At 38.0% G+C, this 19,104-nt stretch overlaps 1 protein-coding gene across 2 annotated transcripts in view; it reads left to right on the top strand.

Annotated features, from left to right (window-relative positions):
- Window positions 1-4,589, top strand: part of LOC135206981 (JNK-interacting protein-like) — a 36,890-nt gene extending 32,301 nt beyond the window's left edge. For both annotated transcript variants that reach the window (XM_064238541.1, XM_064238540.1), the window contains exon 4: window positions 4,549-4,589. The gene's annotated coding sequence lies outside the window, so the exon portion shown is untranslated. The remainder of the gene's footprint in view (window positions 1-4,548) is intronic.
- The last annotated feature ends 14,515 nt before the right edge of the window (window positions 4,590-19,104 follow it).

Here is a 19,104-nt window from a genome sequence, read left to right as displayed (position 1 = left end):
GGTCGATCAAGCTACTTCCACCTCCTCTACTGCGACAGCGGCGTTTCTACGTGTCTTCGGACACTGTATTTAAATACTCCTTTCGGTCCTCCTGAGAGGTTTCGACCTCGACGAGGACTGGAATGAGTCGGAGGACGGTATCGGCTCTCTCCTGTCAGGTGTCGATCAGCCCCACCCAGACGACGTTCACAGTGGCGGCAGACCCTTACCTACAGTGAGAGTTCGTAACCCTCCTCGGGCGGGAAAACGTTTTTCTCCTGACGATACGTTTTTCCAAGACTCTGAGAGGCCATCGCCGCAAGGCGATGGCTGCTCCTACTCTTCTCAACTGCTAGTTCCACTGGGAAGGCGAGCGTATCCAATTACCTCCCCCATTCCCTCTCTCGAAAGGGGAGGGATCCTACAGAGATTTCTCTGTAGGATCCCACGTTGGGGACTGCGCTACCGGGGGGACCTTCGGGTTCCTACCTGACGTAAGCCCCGGTCGTTGTTGGAGGAGGGATCCTGCCCCATTCTCGATTTCTACGGGAATCGAGAGGACCACCAGCCGATATCGTTTGACGAATTCGGTGGGGGTTTCGCCAGACTGCTTAGAATTCTACGGAATTTTCTAGCGCATTCAGAGTGTTCGAGTTTTTTACGATCTCCAACACTTAGGCGAGACCAGCGGTCCAAAAGTGAGCGAGACGAGAATCCCCGATATGTTACACGATAATCGGGAACCTCGCCTATGCTCGAATTCCTGGAATTTCTAGCATTGGGAAGAAGACTGCTGCTGAAAGAAGACTATCTCACAGTAGGCGACCAACCTGGAATAGAGAAGAACGTACGGGAATATCCAGTTTGGCTTGAACTATCGTCTTAGTATTCTGTTCACCATTGAAGCTTTCCTTCGAGGAAGACTTTCTCTTCACTCTCTTTGATAGAGATGAAGGTGGTCGATCTCCAATCCTTATTTTGTTTTCTTGAAGGAAAGAATTTAGGATGGAGATCGTTGTTCAGAATCCTACAAATATACTACGTATATTAACCTCGCGACATGATTCTGCTAAGCAGTTGAATTGTCCGAGGGGTAGGCGCATATCCTAATTAATCTACGGATTGCGACTTAGACGAGAAGTATTCTAATTGAACTGCAACTCGGGTGGGGTTGCCTGCAACTTCCAGGAGTTTTCAGTTTCAATTTTATATAATTATGGTTTTGTCACGACAACACCATTTCAACTTTTATATTTACCGAAATTCGTTTCGCCTAAATATAATTGCTCGAGCATATCTTTTATGCTCGGTGGTCTAGCCGAACGCATTCCTTCGTGGAATAATGGATTACCTGGCAACTCAGGATGACGAGTCAGCGAGAGCTCAGGCTCAGCTACTGCGTATTGAACTGCCTGATAGCAGCTCAGTATCAGCTGGGCCTCCGAGATACACTGTCAGTTATGTCTCTCTCTCCCCTGCATTGATTGACTACCGAACCGTATCTCTGCCCAACAATCATGGACTTAGGTCTCTGATTAACGGGGAGGGAATTTCTCGCAATAATGAAGGACCATCTACTGCTGTGACGCTAGATTCCATCGCCTTCGACATTGCGAGAATTTTCAACAGAGATATCTTTTGGACTCTTTCATCTTTCTGTTTACTGCACGGTAACAGAAGTCTGTACAAGTCTCCCGCTGCATCGCACTGCGATAATGCGAATGATTTTGCAGACATCTGAGTTTGTCTTCAAAATATCTCGTATTCGTAGGTGTACAATTGTTCATTGTTCAACCCGAATTAACAGATGTGTCAGAAGACATCGCCTACTCTCCGACCTGACAGCTCTACTTCCAATGTTCACCCCATGAGAAGTAGTTCTTCAGGCGGCTTTCCCCTGTGTTTTTCATTACTGAAGAACGCCCCGCTTTCATTGCAAACTACGACTTCTCACCGGACAGCAATGAAATAGCGGTTAGCGTTTCAGTCATTTGTAAGCACAGGTTATGAATCTTGAGAATCCTTCTCTCGATTCGTCTGTGAAGACGTAGGTTGCATTCAATATCTACCTTCGTCTTCAACGGTACATAGTGTTGTTCTCCTTAGCTTGAGATTCAACAACTATGAGATGTTTTGCCTTCAGGGACCTCGGTCTCTAGAAGGCAATTGACTTTCGCCTGTTGGGCACATGCCTTAAAGAAGAAATCATCACCTCGCTGTCCGGCATTGGTGACAAAACAAATACATTATTTGTTTGGTCTCTCGGCATAACCCTTTCCTTTAAAAGGCGAAGGTCACGTGACTTACTCGGATGCTTGGACAACTTGCCTCCTACCGAAAAGCAGTCAGTCGGCAGCTGTCAGAGCGGCAGAGTCAGTTACGAACTACGCTGTTGACTTAGTTCGGTTGTTACAGAGCAATCATTACTTCGTTTTAATAGCTTGTCACAGTACCCATACCGTTGAACACCACCATGGAGTGTCGGTGTCCTATCCACTACCGAGAACTTCGCTGCATGGGGATAGGAGGATGCGAGAGACTTCGTGGCAAACGGACAAACCAGTATACGTACTGGACATCACCGAAGTAGAGAAGAGGGATAGGTCATGCGACTATTCCCTTCTTTCCCTCTGAGGAACTGCATGACTTCTCCTGCGAAGTCAAGCATCCTGGGATGGGGATGGGGATCCGTGACGCTCGATTTTTCGTACCGAACTTCGTAGCGAAGACTCAGAACCCTTCGGTCCCTGACGATTGGTTCGAGTCGTTCACAATCCCCTCCCCTAAGGACTTCACCGCCTTCGATGCGAAGGAGATGCTGCCTTGTCCGCAAAGAACTTTTCTCCGTGACGCGGGTACTGAAGGCAGGGGCCTGGTCCCAACAGACCACATGCCCCTTCCTTCTACCTTCGGGGGATATTGCCCACAGGTCCTTGGATCTTTTTCCTTGGGACCCGTGGTGGCTGCTCAACACGTTGTGTAGCGAACCCAGACCCTCGCAGGCTGAACAGCATCGAGTCCTGGTGTGACCGTAAGAATGGATGAGTGAATGAGAGTGTGACTGGCTCCTCTGCCCATCTTTTTCTTTCCCCTCTACCTGTGGTTAGAGGGACACGGTCGTCACCCTGCTGGATAAGGGACAAGATGCAGGTGAGCTACTCAACAGAGCCCCATCCTATCCCTTTCACTAGGGATAGGAGCGTATATCCACCACTTCCTCCAACCAAGGGGGAGGAAGTGGATGCCAGCTTGAGACAAACCCATACTTTATGTTGACCTCTTGCAAACAGGAACAAGTTTCTGCTTGCTGGTACGAAGAGATACGCTTGCCTCTCTCTTAGGTACTCGGGCCCAGAGGTCTGACCATTGATCCTGCGGTGCACACCCCGATCATCGGACAGAGGCTTGGATCCCTCCCTCGCTCTTACGACCAGGGAGCATTCCAGGGATGGACGAACACCAGTCTGTTCATCAAAAGACCTCAGATTCCTCCCACCAAGAAGTGAGTCTTCCTATTGTTAAAGGAGGCCGATGGTTTTTGTATTACGTATCGGAACAAATGACAATTTGTCGAAAATTGCATTTTTTCTCTATAAACAAAACCTGAGGTCCTTTACATATAGTCCCCTCCTCATGCCACCCCTCACTCTGCGTATTTTGCATGGGCCAAAAGCAAAAGTGATTTGTTTACCTCCCAGTCGCGCGGCACGCAACTGTCGGACAAGCAGTTAACTACCGTTCTCCCCTTGTTCGAAGCTTACGACCGTTCCAGCTGCCGCTAGCTACTTCCTATTGTTAAAGGACCTCAGGTTTGTATAGTTAGGAAAAATGCAATTTTCGACAAATTGTCATTTTTTGGGTGTCTAGAACGCATTAATTGGGTTTACATTATTCCTGATGGAATTATTGTTTGGATTTTGTACGTTTTGGACTTCGTGAGACATTCTGGAAGGGATTGCATACAAACCTAGGTATTTAATTGCGAAAATATAAAAACACAGAAGATTGCTCTGATAAATCCACGATGGACAAGTTTTCCTGCCAGTAATTGCGAGACCGCGAAAGCGGGGGTGACTGTAGGTAATTTTTAAATTTTTATTTTTTATGATCCACTTTCCTACCTTGTGTGTAGAAAATGTTCAAGTTTTCTTTACTGTATCATTTATAAACCAAAGTGAATCAAAGCTAGCCTTGTAAAATAGTTTTTCATGAAACTGATTTCAAGTTTCAGAAATTTAGGGTCGCACATTAAGAATCTCGACAGTAATTTACCATAGTTTTCTTTGTAATTGTGTTGTTGAAAATTTATATGGAATGCAGAAAGGAAAAACCATCATAAGATTCTGTTTTCATAATACGGTTGATAAATCTCTCTCTCTCTCTCATCTCTCTCTCTCTCTCTCTCTCTGTCTCTCTCTCTCTCTCTCTCTCTCTCTCTCTCTCTCTCTCTCTCTCTCTCTAAAATTTGATTTAAAATTGAAATCCTTTCACACAGTAACTCTCTACTCTGTAAACTGCATTAGTTACACCTGAGCAGTGTTTTGTAGTTAATATTATTCTAAATTGCAGGTGAGGGTGAGGAAGATGGAGCAACAGAGACATCTACAGAATCTTGAGCAGAGGGCGATAGGTCTCACCTCATTGTTTGGTCTGTAGCTCGTCCCCCATCTGCTAATCCCTCATAGACTGTAAGTAATGCCTTTGGGAGAAAAAATTGTATGCCTCCAGAGAATTTAAGAGTATTTTTTGTTAATTTTTACCACAGAATTGGTGAAACTCAAAAATCAAGAAGATCAGTGGTTAAACATGTGAAAAAGAAATTACTTTTATTCCCGGGAAAAGTATTGCATCTCATGCAGTTAATTTTTGTATCAACCATTATCTAATATGCAAGTATGGAAAAAGTGTGGAAGTTTTAACAGAAAGTTGGATATAAATGGTGGTTTCTTTTATGTGAAGTTTCACATAGTTAAAATTCTGTTAGACTTCTTAGAAATATTGGGTATTTATGAAGATCAGATTACCACTTACTAATGCATTTGATGTAGAAATCAAATTACTGAAATTTTGAAGGTATGTTTTGGTATCTGGCTCTTGACATCAAGCTATCAGGTAGTTACACATTTTCCTATTCGTAGCACAACAGCAGTTTCATTATGGAGCTGTAAGTTAGGGAATATAATGTAGTTTCATATATAGATTATTTATTTTACTAATTTCAATTAATGCGCTTCACCCACAAAGCTGATGAAGTATATATGGCTTTACGAGAAATTGTTCAGTTTGAGTTGATCTCTTATCTAGTCCTTTTGTGTACAATGAGTACATAAACTGTACTCTTTTATGTACATGCTTTAGCACAGAGAGAAGCTCAGCCACAAGATTCAAGTTCTTTTGCCAGTAAATATTTTGTTATTCAAATAAAAAAGTCCTCACTTAAAAGGAAAGGCACTGAATGATTGAATTATTTTCCAGATTCATTGTGCATATGTAACTGTACTTCATCTTTTTCCTGATGTGTTCTCTAAGCAATATTACTGATAACGCATTCTCACATGCTATTTTATACAGTTTGAGTTTTCATGCTTTGTACTCAACATTAGTTTTTGATTGTATATTACCTTGAACTATGATTCATAGTTTTCCTCATCCAGTATAATTGTTTTAGGATACACTTACTCTTTTGCAAGCATTCTTATTTATGCAATGCTTAAATGATGCTTACCTGTATAGTGATGGTCATGTTAAAAGTAATTGGTATATTGTATGAAAAGTACTAAAAATGAGATACGAGTTTTCACTGTGCTTACATGTGAAAAGCTTCATTGCCTTTAGCGTCAACACGTTTTCTATACGTGATTGGCAAAAATATGAAACTTGCAAAAAAGATTAAATTTCCTCACAACAGACAAATAAGAACAAATGTTTTGTTTCCCAATACTGTAAATTATTGAATTAGTACAATTTTTTAAACTGCAATTTATTTATTGGAAGAGATTACAGAAAACCCCAAGTGAAGTATGTACTTTTCTTGCATGTCCACAAAAATGGCTTTTAGTGTAAACACACAACAGCACTGCTCCTGTTACATTGTTAGCAACAAATAAGTTGCCAGCATGATATACATACGTACTTTGGGATGCAGGTCATATAAATTCTGGGGTCTACACTATTCATGATACATGGTGCTGCTTAGTTGCCCTCTGTTATGTACTGTATACATGTATTTGTGTGTGTGTGTGTGAGTGCATGTGTAAATGTACTGTATGTAATATCTGATCAAGGTATACTTTTTTCAAATTTTAATTTTGTGTGAAGCTTCCAGCTCCTAAAAAATTATAGTATTTTATAGTCATCACATCTCCCTTTCCATTGATAACATTCTTTACATTTATTCTGTGTGACAAAGTCAGTGACAGTGACAGCACAAGTTTATCTGTAGCCCTGTTATGCATGGTGGTCCTATATATGGATACTGTATATACATACAGTACATGTATATCCAAGAAGTGAAAATACAGTATCTTCAGGTAACTAGCCTGTTGAGTTTTGCATACATTGGTCAACATTTATCAGCCTCTCGATGCCAAGATGACTTTCAAAGTCTGTTTTTTGTTACTCTTTTTAATAATTTATTGAGAAATATGAAATTTCATTCTTTTTATTTATTTTACTAACACTGTAAAAAGATATTGGTATATGTAAAAAATAAAAATATACAGTCAGCCCTATATTCGGTGAGGATTTGTGTATGCATATCTGAAAAATGTCTTTCAAATATTTAGAAAAAATTTCATGAGCTTCCAAGATGCAAAACATAGCATAGATTTGCCATGCACAGCAAAACATAACAATAGATTTTGCCATGCACCAAGCTAGAGGAATCCAAATAATAGGACAAAACGTGTCTTGGAAATATTCAGAAAAAATTTTATGGATTTCCTTAAATAAACAAAATAGGTTTAGTTTAATACATAAAACAAGAGGATTGCTTGCACTTTCATTACTACCTTAAAACATAGATTTACATAGCGATTGCTTAAAACTGATGCTACAGGTTCTTACTGAGGAACATTGTTGAATTCATTGTAATTTAAGGGTGAATGCCATGCTTATTGCAGCTCAGAAAGATGTTAATTTTTATGTTTATAGTTTCTCACACTGGTCATTACTTGAAAGCAATTTATATTTTCTGTACTGTACTATTCTGTGTTTACTGCATAGATTAGGTAAACCTAGGCTAGGTAAACGCAGGCATATAACCTGCAAGAGGAAAGATACCTTATTTTATATCAGGGATATGAATTTGTGCACATTTTAGGGTCCACTCGTCATGACATGGGACCAGTCCTCTCTCAAGGGCTGACTGTATTGATTAACTTTTCAGCCTGTATTTTTGTCACTTGACTTCTACATGCTGTAACTCGCATTGTATCTTCAATTAATTCATTTTCTAATACTCGAGTCAAGTTCAAATCAAATCATCAGACTACTTACACCTCCTCGGGTGCTGCAGATTCAAGATTGTAGCTGCATGTTGTCATGTTGATTTTATTTTTGAGTGATGATTACAGGCTTGAAAACTATTTTCAAAAAGATAATAACATTTCTCCATTAAAAGATTAACACTTTAATGGGCTAAGTTTATTGAAAGATGCTGTAATTACATCAATATTGTTTGGAAACAATACATTGTTCTCAGGGTAATTGCCACAAGGGCTGTTTAAATATAGTTTCAGTTACTCTAATTTTGTACTTTCAGTAAAAAAAAAAATCAATTTGTAACCTGCTGAGGTTGTCATTGTCACATGAAATTATTATCCTGTGTATGTGTGTGTATTTTTCATAACAAGGAGCAACAGTAGATACTCGAAATCTTTAAATTATTCTTCCCTTGCTTATGGTCTTTTTTAGTTGTAGGGGAGGGGACCATTTAATTTAAATATCACATAACTTTATTATTTGGCAGTTTGTTGAATTTGGGTTTTAGAATGTATTTAAAATTATTCATGTAGCAAATTCATTTTTGTTAATAGTACAGTATTTTTGGGCTGTATTAACTAAAGATTACAGAATAAAATGGGCCATGCAGTTACCTTGCGCTTCAGTAATATTTTAATATTACAAGGAATTTTGTTTTAATATTACAAGGAATACTTTACTTCTTGAAGCAATGTTTTTTAAACTAGAGTGAATTTTATTTTCCCTGTCGGAATTCACTACCAGAAGAAGATTTGCCTTCAAACTTACAGCTTCATTGTGGATATGATAATGCTCTCTAGAAGTACTTAATTCTTAATGGTATAAAATGTATACTTTCATTACTTCTACACTTTCAGTTCACACCTTCCCAGGGAAGAGCATTGATTTAGTTTTTAAAAGAGCCACATTAGCATCAGTGCCCCACAGGCATGATAGGGACATTCATTCCTCACCACCACCATAGTTAATGTTAGAAATCAAAACTCTTCCTGGTGTTCATTCGACCTTTGACACGCAGCAGCTTTGTATGAATTCGAGAGGCTGAAGCTGGGCAATCATCAGGCATCAGGGCTTCTTAATATAGGACTAAAATGTTAAGTTTTATTAAATAGGTTTATCCTTTTAACTGGGCCATTTTGTAAGATGTTTAATTTTGAAAAAAGGTAACATCTAGTGTTATGAGGCCGTGATAAAGTAGCTACCAAAAGAGCTGTGTTTGTAGATTTTAGAGATTCCCTCTCCAAATTTCTAACTGATTCTAGTCTCCTCTGATATGAGTGTAATCTTATTGAAGAAAGACTGTAATGAGAAACTCCTTGTTGTTAATTTGTAATATATTTTTTATACAACTTCTTCAACTTAAACTACTCATGTACCATCACAAGAGAAATATTTATATAAAGTATATATAGTACCAAAGCTCTATTGTTTCAGTAAGTTGGTTATGTATAGATGTAATTATGTATTTGAGGAAAGTAAAAGTTGAGAGTTCCATATTGGAACTGTGTGGTTATTTTATAATGAGAGGATTACTTCTATTTGTGTTCATAAATTACAAGTTGATGTGGCTAATCTGTAAATTTTATTCAGCTGACGAAACACCATGGCACAAGTTCTTTAAATAGTTTGCTAAACAGACCAAAAAAGTGTCTTTGCAAATAAGAAAATTTTACGTTTTCCAGATTTTGTATACTAAGCCAATTTTTTTATTTAGCTGGTATACTGAAAGATACAGTTGTACAGGTATGGTATCTTGTAGGGTTGTAATTTATTTATGTATGTATTGTTATATTATATCACAGTGAAGATTAATGTCAACCTGTCTTGTGAATACAGCTTGATGCACAGTAAAACAGTAACCAAACTTTAATAACTGTTTTATTGCTACTCAGATCATCAGGATTTATATTAGTAATGCTTGTGTAGTGCCACTTTTTTCTTTTTCAGATTGTTTGAGAAAATACCTCATAAACAGAACAAAGCTAGGTAAGCATGACCAAATAATAGTAAAAAGTGACTGAAACCCATCCCATTATTGGATGATAAATTCAGTAGCAACATGTTAAAGCAGACAGAACGCCACAAAAATGTTATGCTGTTCTTCACTTAAAGAACAGGACAGGAAGCTAGTTTCCTGTCAACTTCATGAACTGACTCACTCGTGTCTCAGCCATACATTCCAGGCAAGAGGAACGTTCTGGCAGACAAGCAGAGTCATCGTCAGTGCTGGGAACAGAGTGGTCCCTTCATCTGGTAGTGGAAAGGATATTCAATTTGTGGGGAAGGCCAGCAGTAGATCTTTGCCCAATACAAGAGAAAATGGGGCTGTGGCAGAAGACATCTTGCAACACCCTTGGGACAACCTGGACATTTATGCCTTTCTTCCCTTGTTGAATAGAATTTCTGATTGGAGAGAACCCAGTTTCCCCTGGTAAATGGCTGTATACATAGATGATCTTCTGAGATCCCAGACATCTATCTCTGTTGCGGGTCGGCAAGAAAAGCCTTTCACTCGCAAGAGATGCACATCTCCAGCCGTGAGGAGATAGGAACCCTACCAACTTGTGGAACTTCTTGATGTGTGGTTGACAAAGGTGTGCCACAGGGGGCAAAGTTATACACAAAATCATCCTGTTGCAATTCCCGATACTTCCAAAGACGAATCAATGAAGGAAAAGGAGGAGACAGGGCGTCAAAAGTAGCAGAGGAAAAAATTCAGGAAGAAGGGGGGTGCCGAAATGTCACTCAGGGTGGCGAGAAACCTTCCCAAGGTAGGAAAAGTAAGTACCCTATGATGCTCCCTCTTCTTGTAAAAAGCCTTCCACTGCGACAGAGACCAGGAACAACATTCTGGTCAAGGGTTAGAGATAGTACAAAAATTGGAATGGCACCAACTGCAAGTTGTATGGAGGTCAGTAAAACCTGGAACATGGAAACCCTGGAAAGCCCGGATAAATGACAACCAGGCGCGCGCGCACACACAATGACGGCAAAGCACAAATAAATCCGGCTAACAAAGAAACCAGCCTGGGAAGGAGAGCACAAAAGCCAGCAACCAATCTACAAGGCAGTCAAAGAAAGGCTGATGCGTCACAAGGTTCCAAGCCCAGTCGATGACTACCTTCCACCTTGTATACGCACGAGTTCCAGATGCCACAGATTGCTTGCTTTACAATCTTTTATTATTTTTTTATTGGTTTCCAGCTGGCGCTAGATTATCCTGTTGTTAAGACTGAAGGGTTGTTCCACGTACAACAATGATAATTTATTCTGGAACTATTACACAACCATACAATGGTAATTTTAGTCTATTTGCAACACAAGGTTGCCAAAATCAGACCAATGACTGTATACAAATGAAATGTCTAAACATGTAATACAATGAACTTTTATTTTCTTGGACAATAAGGAATTTTCAAGAAAATATGAACCTACAAAGAAACACACACATATTGCCTATTACAACATTTGGGTCTTCAAACAAAATAATTGTGTAGCACAACACACAAACTCAGGTATGAAATTTGCATATCAAAGAATTACCCTCTATCTGCAAATCAATAACTTAGAATGTCACGCATATATATTGCCCTTTACAACATTAGAGTCTTTTTAATCCAATAAAAACGTGTATCAACAGCAAGTAACAAATTAATATGTACAGTTTTGCCCTTTGCAACATTATGGTCTTTAATCCAATAGAAATAAGAAATATGCTTATCATCAATAGCAATAATCAATATAGTCCACTGTAACAAAACTTTTATATTTTAGTTAACAGCAATACCACTTTCCCAGAACTTCAGTCCAAACAAATATGTCTGTACACTGAACTCTTAAATACCAGGGATTTCAGTACATTTACCACATTAACATAAGCCTTCTTAAAACTGAAAATAATATCCTAATTACACTTTTACAGGCACTTTCAAAACTGTTAAGCAAGATTCATAAGGGCAAGAACTAGCATATGTAGGGGAGAAGTTTCACAACTATACAAAAAAGAAAAGACAAAACAAACAAACATTAAAAAAATCATTCAATAAAAGTTAAAAAAAAAATAAGCAAAATAACTTACTTTTTAAAAATAAACCAATAGTACTAGATTTTTCCATACAAACCCCTAAAAATATCATTCATAAAAAAGGAAAGCAAAACAACTTACTTTTAAAAATAACAAATCAATAGTACTAGATTTTTCCATCACAAACCCACTAAACTTTTCCCAACAAACCCATTAAACTTACTATAAAAACAAACTTGCCGCAAGATAAAACTGCAAAAAAGTTTGCAAATCGTATTTTGCAAAAAATATCCAACATCATAGAAGGGTACTGTACCCTAGGTACATTACCTACCGTGCTGTGTGTTGTGTATAAGGATATTGTGTATGTATACACTTTATCTTTTTTAATATGGGAGATTAATGTAGTCATAATTATTCCAGTAACCAAACCAGGAAAACACCCAAAAGTACATAAACCAGCTACAGACCAATTTCCCTATCAAGCAATGGTAAATGAACCACTTGTATGGCATATATGTAAAATATAGTATATTTAAGCCTACCACCACACAGTTTGAATCACAGGCTAACAGATTTACTATAGATTCACTATCCCATTTGGAAGATTGCATCAGCAAAAGATTTGAATGCAAATAATATTAGCTATTTACTTTGATACACAAAAAGCCTTATATTTCATGGAGATAGTTAAAAAATTATTCAAAAATAATGCACAGGTCACCAGTAATATTACATGGAGATACTGAATTTTTTTATTCTCATAATACTCCACAATTGTAATTGAGACTGGTGATTGTTTGGTTCTTGAAAATGGGTGTCATCAAAATTTAAAGGAAATTTACTCGCCTCTCACCCAGCAAACAAACTACAGGGAGTGAATGCAACTCTGTTACAAGTGGTAACCTTCAAGATCCCTCAGTACGTCGAGAATGGACTGTGGACTGAGGGCAAGGTTTGATATAATTCTTAGTCTCGCTCAACCAAGTCAGATACGCAAATTTTAGGTCTGAAGAGGTAACCCATCTGTCCTAACACTCCTCCAGGTTACAAAGCAATTTAAGCCATATCTTATTTAGTTCAGAACAACTACTAAGTTCAACGTTTTGAGTCGGACCTAGGTATGAGCTCCCCCACCCATCAATAAGAAATTATGAATGCGGACAATCAAACAAAATTAGTTTAAGCCAGAGGTCAAAGTAAAAATTACACTTTAACTAAGGAAAAAAAAAAAAAAAAAAGTCACCAAATAATGTCAAAGTAAAAAAAACATATCAGTAAGTCAGCCTGTAATGAAGAGGAAAACATCCTTCTCCCAATAAAATTCTTTTTTGATTGTTTAAATCCTAAATGACAATTCTTTTTGTAAACCGAGTAGCATAGAAAAGTGTTAGTACGCTTCTCAAGTCCAGTAAGCTCATAGCGGTTATGGCCACTTCATTGTCAGGTGTTTGTTTCTCATCTCCATTTCAGGAATACCACCAAAGAGTTTAGAAAGGGTAAGTATTACTGCTCGTTTCATAATAAGTTGAGCATTTTCAAATCACAAGGGATCGTTGCAGACTAAGTTCTATACTACATCTAGATTACTAAATTAATTTTAATTACATTCAAGATATGACACTGCATTGTATATGTAATAAACATATGACTGATATTAACTTCCTGTAATTGTGAATGATGGATTAGTTTTGATATCCAGCCATAACACGGTCTCCTATTCACTAGGGATGGGTACCTGACACCCCCCACAAACAGCTCAAATCCGTGACTACTTGAAGCCACTTTGAAATTCTAAATGCTTAGAACTGCCTATTCTGAGTTAAAAAAAAAAAAACTGCTTATACTCATGTATTTTAATAGTTTTATCACAAAAAAAGTTCGTTTAGTCACAAAAATTATATGAAAACACAGTAATTTGTGAATAGTTCTCAGTGATGAATACAGTGAATAGGCAAAATTTCCACGAATAATGGGTATGTATATGGTCCATAGAAAAATCCGAGGATTGTGAGTTACACGAATGTTAGGGGGGGGGAGGTTTACTGTTTTTCTCATCTAAACAACATCATAGGAAATAACTCTCCCATCATTAGATATGCATATCTTAAAAAGGACTTTCCCTAAATGAATACTTCAGTGATTAAGGCGCTCGCGACTTCTCGAAGATCGCTGGACAACGTCTTGCCAGGATGATCACTTAATTAAGACTGCTCCATCTGAGCACTGTAACACAAATGACTTTCACGACTTGGCTTTTAATAGTTATCAGGCTATTAAAGCTAGCTTCTTCTTATATTATTACTATGACTGTGGATCAAATTTATATGAGATAGCAGCGTTCAAGATGACAATTATTTTAGCACACTGTTGTCAAATTTTATTGCCTGGCAGTTTGACCCATGAATAAATAACGATAAAAATTAGCTAGTTCTGACTCTACAGAGTAGAAGGTAATTCTGAAGGTGCGTTCACACGGTCGAATAATGTCCGACGGACAAACATTATTACCAATTAACAATTATCTGCCGGTCTTTGCCTTGTGAGCAGAGTAAAAACAGTGGTATACAACCTCATCTGGTACCACAGTTTGTTGCCAGATCTACTTCCATCGTTTCAACGCTTATAACGTCACCCTGCTTCGCCTATGATATGGTAACAATGTTTGTCCGTCGGACATTGTTCGACCGTGTGAACGCACCTTAAGCAAAAACTCCGCACAGGACCGACAAAATAATAACAGTACATTCTTAATAAACAACCAAAATGTTTATACAAAAAAGTCAATTTCCAAGGAAATACCCAAACATACAACTAAATTTTAGGGTGGTAAGAAAGGCACAGAACTTGAGTATTGCTCAAGTGTATAAAAAAAAAACTACAACAGACATAATGAATATTTTTAGGATAAAATGCCGAATGGCTACCTCTACATAGTGTGACCACCTTCCAGAAATTTGGAAATTATGGCATTAATTTGTGACTTCGGAGACTTCGACGGACGCTGGCTCTTGACTAACGTCTATCCTGGGTTGCAGGACGTGTTGGTTATTTTTCGGGTAGGTGGTCGCACTACGGTAAAGGCCAGCCATTCGGTATTTTACCCTATTTCTACATATTGTTCTTGGTAAATGCTACACAAAGATCATTTACCAAACTTTCAAGACTGTTGAAAAAATGGCAGTCAATGCATGATCAATTATTGACCATGATCATAATGTTGTAGGGTGGCCATACCTATCTTCAAAACTTTATGGCTTAACTGTAAAAGAAATATACCAGCAAAATTAAATATTTTTACTTCTGCATACAGTAGATATTGCATTCAGTAAATGGTGCATAAATCAGTTGACAGTCTTGACGAAATGCCAAGAAACCACGTGACTACGAGTTGCGTCATTGTTCACATACCTAATATCAAATAGCGATGGCGCCATGAAGTTCAAATCACAAACTGGTTTGGTTAATCATACTGTCAAATCTCTCCACTCTATATCTACGGCTACAGCAACACTCAGTAGCCATTGTAGTGTCTAGAAAAAGAACACAAAACAACCAAAGCAAGAGAGAGGTCTCTTTGGTCAAAGGAACAACGAGAATAACAATCAAAATATATCTCATAAATGTAACTGAAAACATCTCACTCGCCTTTTCCGTGTCATTGGGTATTCCAGAAAATGACAACTACGGCCTTTCCTTTCTTGAATTAGGTAGATGACAATTAGTGCAGTAGGGTAATGTTGACAGTCGTGAAGTGTAGCCACGCCTTCGTGACTAATTACTACTCAGCCCAAGGTGATTTTCCCCTACATTCCCTACGCTCCAAAATTTGATAACATAGCATTAAGAAAAGCAAGTACAAATACACTGAGATTAAGAATTAACCAAAAGTTAGATGCTAAATCGTAATTATAAACAATATGATTAAATAAATGAACACTCACCATATTACAAATTGTTATAATCCTGTAGAAATCCATCCATTTGATTAAGCCTCCCCGAGAACGCAATTTTTCTCGTTATCTGTATATTTGGCAAAGTACCGTAATCTAGCATTTGAATATAACCTACGTAAAGATGGCACAATGACAAAGTTTGATGGGAACCTCTCACATGTCTTGATTATTGATTCCAATGTCTTAACTGAGAGTTTATTTCGAAGTTTTGTTTTATTGTTATTAAGTTTAGAGAAGGTTCTTTCAACTTCTGCCGTACTTTGAGCTAAGGCTGTTAGCTGAGCATGAAAGTTGACAGTTCTTTGTACGAAGGCACTCCTCTCATATTCTTCCAAAAACTCCACAATACTCTTATTTTCCCATCCGCCTTTCTTAACCTCTTCATCAATTAAGATAGATCTCCATTGTCGATCTATGATTTGCACATCAGCATCAGGTAGACGTGGTAGCTTCCGAAACAAGACCGCTGCCGAGGTTATTTCAGCTTTATCCTTCAAAATTAATTCATGGTTTACATCTTTTAGTGCTGCAAGGACTGGATCCAGCACATCAATCCTTTTCAGAATTTCGCAGCATGCAATCTTATACCAATTCCTACACCGTGAAAGAAAGCTCTCTCATTCATGAGGCTTCATTTTTGACATGGTTTCATTGGCGTATACCAGGATAGACTTTATCCAATGGGAGCCATTTTGATTCATCCTCATATGTTGATACCTTGAAGCTAATACTCTCCCTTTTCATATAATTTGAACCAAACATCCTAAGGACTCTTTCGCTTTCTGGTAGTAGCATATGAATTTTAAAGCTGTTAGACTGAAAGAGTGCATTTAAGCTAACCAGATCACCAAGAACAAAGCTGGTAAATTCAAGAGTGGCTTTGATATATAGGGATTTTACAGCTTGAAGTATTCGTCTGCTGGCAAATCTTTTGCTGCAATAGCTTAGCTTCTCCCGTGAAATATAATTCTAGTGCAGACCACTGTTCAAGTATACGATCTACACACGGAGAGATTGACAACCATCTTGTCTGACAAGGCTTCAATAAATCTATGAGGTTCACATTCCACAAAAGTGCTGAAACTCTTCAAAACCTCTCTTGCCGATTGGGAGATAATTTTGAAATAGTTATAAACGTCATGGATTAACTGATCAGCAGTTTTTGACAGAGCTTTATCACATGCATGTCCTGCAACAAGTGAAATGTGTGGCAAAAACATTTCGTGACAAATAAATCTGCACAGCTTCTTTCAATTTAGTTAACAACGAATTTCTCTCTCCCTGCATTAAATTTTCACCATCAGAAGCATAACCCACTATTTTGTCCCATCCAATACCATCTTTAACAGGTATGAGACGATAGAAACGAGTAATTGGTTCAAATGTCTCACTATTCAAAATCTTAGATTAACACAAAATGTTTTGTTCATTGTTATGTCTGTTGCCTTATCATACAGTACTGAAATTCCCCAGCCTTACTAATTTCTTGCATTAGCTTTTCATGTGGCATAGGGCGATAAGCATTCGATCAAGAGGTATGTCCCCTTGGTTCGGTTACAAGTCATATTTTCTATTGTTTTTGAATCATCAGCTACAAAATGAAAGTTTATGTTAACTGATTATATCATCAAGACAGTTGAAGGAAAGATTTTTTCTAATCATAGCTACAACATTCAACTCTGCCTTAATTCTGTTATCATCCTTTAATTCTACAAATGAGGTCATCGGCATGACTTGATTAGGTGTACTTGCTTAGCTCGCCATTATATGAGAAGTTTTTGTATGCCCAACGAGTTCAGATTTACCAGCCACTAATTCTTTGTCACACACTGTACAATGAGCCTTTTCCCCACTTCTTCCTGATGATAAACATCCCTTAGCCCAACTCTCTTTTTAACCATTCTTTCCTGTATCTTTGGGAACGATAACTCTTTTCAGCTTTCGGCATGATTAGGATTGCAAAGTGTTGGTGATCGTAATGTTTCCCGTCAAACACTAACCTCAGGCGGTTATGACTGCCTTGATTCGTGGAGTCCATGAACATGTATGTAACGAAGTTTATCATTTTTTACTATAAGTAATGTTACGTAGGTTATATGTTACTAGTTTCAATTTTATTTTAGTTAAAAGTACAAACAAACTCAAATGTAATTCTTTACAATTTTCTTCTAATGATTTTAAACCAACACCTTAATAGAAATAAAAAGAATATCACTAACGGGGTCGAATCAAGTCTTCGAAAACTCGTACTATAAAAAACGGGCAATTGCATTGCTAACGAAGCAACTCACTCTCTCTCTCTCTCTCTCTCTCTCCTCTCTCTCTCTCTCTCTCTCTCTCTCTCTCTCTCTCTTCTTCAACTGACGCACCGGCCGCTAAAGGCGCCACCGTCGCTCCAAGACTAGTTACGAAGAGAAGGATGGAGTGTCTTCTCTTATCTTCCTTCCGAAGAAAAGAAATGACCGAATTATAAATATTTAGGTTTCTCAAATCGTCGCACTGTTAAATTATTATCATTAACAAGAACATGAATATGTTTTATCCCCTGCTGTTGATGTAAATAACAGCTAACATGCAAAATGGTTGGCTTCTGATCATCGCAAAAGTCCCATATGAAACCTAACATTGCATAATAAGTGGCTAATACTCTTATTAACACAAATAAACCAGTTTTTCACATATATAACATAACGTCGATTCTTTCATTTGTGAAATAGTTATACAACACTTTTTATAGCTGCAGATCAACAAGGAATGATTCACGAGATAAATAATCCATAGTACTGGATGCATAAAAAATCAGATGTATTCTCTTCATCTCAAAAAATTATAAATAAAATATATAATAATAATATTTGGAGGTGCTCAATTAGAAAATAAATCCCGGAAACCCTCTCCCCTAGTGTAAGGAACCTCTTTGCTCGCCCATAAATTAGAAGACCCCCTAAGTGACGTCACTGTCTTATGCCCCAACACACCCTAAATCCGCCCCTGGATATGTGCACATTTCGAATAATAGCAACGTTCATAAATTTCGCATGGAAGTGTAGTTGGTTTCATCTCTGCAGATGTCACGTCAGCTGCATGACCGCTGATGGCATATAGCCTAGTGATCGGAGAGCTCTGTATTTGATTAGAGATTCACGCATTGCCAGGCACGTACTACTCTTCTTCTTCTCTTTACGTCGCGTCAATTCTTATGCTGCGTCTGTCGCCTTTCCTCTGGAATTCAATGGCTCCTCGGTGTGAATTCATAGTCTGTGAATGCAAACAACCTCTGAGTACAATGCCTCAGGGCAGCATATGGCCTTATGACGCCTGAGGAAGCTTGCACGAACATAAACATTGATAGACATACAGGGAGAGACTTGCATCTTTTGTAAAAGTTGATAAGAGAGAGAGAGAGAGAGAGGAGAGAGGAGAGAGACGAGAGAGAGAGAGAGAGAGAGAGAGAGAGAGTCATATCATTTAAAAAAAAAAGCTTGCATACAAAGTCTGATAATTCAAAGATGCTCTTCCAAATATTTCGTAATCAAAAAAAAAACGCCACTATTATTCAATATGTAAAAGCGTTCTTATCAACAAACTTTTAAAAAGGACATTATTGACTTCAAGTGCAAGCTTTCGCAGGGATATAGAATATTAATAATGAGTAAAAATATT

The sequence above is a fragment of the Macrobrachium nipponense genome, chromosome 31, assembly GCF_015104395.2.
Source record: "Macrobrachium nipponense isolate FS-2020 chromosome 31, ASM1510439v2, whole genome shotgun sequence".
Classification (NCBI taxonomy): Eukaryota; Metazoa; Arthropoda; class Malacostraca; order Decapoda; family Palaemonidae; genus Macrobrachium; species Macrobrachium nipponense.
The sequence above is the reverse complement of the archived record's forward strand: the minus strand, read 5'-3'. Positions and strand labels throughout refer to the sequence as shown.